This window comes from Sphaeroforma arctica, assembly GCF_001186125.1.
Source record: "Sphaeroforma arctica JP610 unplaced genomic scaffold supercont1.520, whole genome shotgun sequence".
Classification (NCBI taxonomy): domain Eukaryota; class Ichthyosporea; order Ichthyophonida; genus Sphaeroforma; species Sphaeroforma arctica.
In genome coordinates, this window is record NW_014040038.1 from 10,646 (window position 1) to 12,520 (window position 1,875).

The window sequence follows — 1,875 nt, forward strand, 5'->3', positions numbered from 1 at the left end:
TCGAAGTTTACACTATGAAGGCTGCAAATCAGACCAAGAAAACTGATGAACGTTCCAAGAGTGATGTGCAGTTGGCACAACTCTCTATACCGACAGGCAATATATAAAAGCTAATATATAGGGGTAATCTTATTTATTTCAAGAATAGTAGTGGCATAAATTCGTATTAACCAATAGGAACGCTTAATTATTGACTAGTAGCGTGAGTCAGGTAGTTTCATATCCAATTGGGTTGGTAGTCGTTCTTGGTGGCGAATACGGACCGTTTCTACCTTATTTTTGCCAGTTTTCAAGGTCGCTCAGATATTCAAGATGGCCAATTCTTAAATTTGCCGGACGTTCTGCACTCTGGCGATGACTCTTGAAACAACTGGCGAGCGGAAGGCTGACAGGTCAAATGTAAATTACAGATAAAGAAGCAACAGTATAAACGCGAATGGTATAAATTACCAATCTTTATCCTCGCTTGCTGCATCACGAGACCAAATATTACACATTGACATGCAAATCAATGGCAATACATACATGGCACTTGTAGACCCAGGAGCACAACGGTCAAGTATGAACAAAGTAAGTTAGCTGAACTATATCTATCATGTAGCATCTAGGGACCAGATTATCAAAAAGCCAATCCAAATCCCAAATCCCCAGAATAATCAAATAATGAGTTTTGGAATTAGGATTGGAATATTTCTGATATTAGAGTCATCAGAAATATTAGCGGTAGAACCGGTACGCTTAACCGGGACTCCCGCGTGTGAGAGAAACACACAAGTAAATCCTGAGTCTAGTGGAAACATAAATAGAGACTCAGTTTGGTTCTCTCATACTAGGGACTTTTCCTAGCTGAGATATCTGTACTTGAGAAGAGGTCTATTGTGTCCTATAGTCTTGTACCTTCCAGCTACTCTCCACACTCTACATTTTTTACAATATCCTTACCTAGATAAGTCTAATAATTTACACTTTACAACCAAGAAGGAAGTAGGAGTGAAGCAGCACACTGGGTGACTTTAACTTTAGTAAAAAATATCCCACAAGGGGTGCCGATAACGACGAAGAAAGTTCTAGAAGAGAGGCTCCAAAGAACTCGGACCGCTGAAGAAAAAAAATAGAGGACTCTCAACAACCAGAGGCTAGTAGCAGCGTGGGCACGAGCAAACTCAGCAAGAAGTTACCTGAATAGTTGGATAAGCAAAGAATAAGAACGAGCAAGGTAACCATATTGTGTTTGCAAGAGCACCGTATGCCAAAGTGAGTACCACGTTACACAAGCGAAAGTATTGTGTGCACAAACAGGCAGTGTCCAAGTGAGTGGTTGTAAAAGTTATGCAAGTGTAGGTAACGTGTCTCAGTGAAGAATTGATAAGTAAGGAGGCTAAAACAGTGATAAAAAAAGAGAAAGCTGTCACGGTGATTAGTTCATCAAGGTTGAAGTTTTTCCTAGATTTTCGAACAAGAAAACAACTTGATGTCATAATCACTAAAAGAACACTGACACGTCACTCAGTTCTCGTATACAAAAAAACAGTAACTATATGCACGTGACACCGTTAGAACATTGCATGCACATAAAAACACAATCACACAGTACATTGCAGGACACAAATCAGCTAAAAACTTGCCGATTTACCTGCAGATAACAATACAAGCTATAGTCCATAACGTACTAAGCCTAAGAAAGACAAATAGTGACCCGATCACATATACACATCAGAATCAGATGTACACAAAGTGAAACTAATATAGCACGTAGAACAGGACATTTATAGTAATTACAATAAGTCTACCAACAGCGTGCAAACACAAGGCAACATTAATTAGTGGTATACTACTCTAGAAGAGAAGACTCGTATATTACACGAACATATGCTA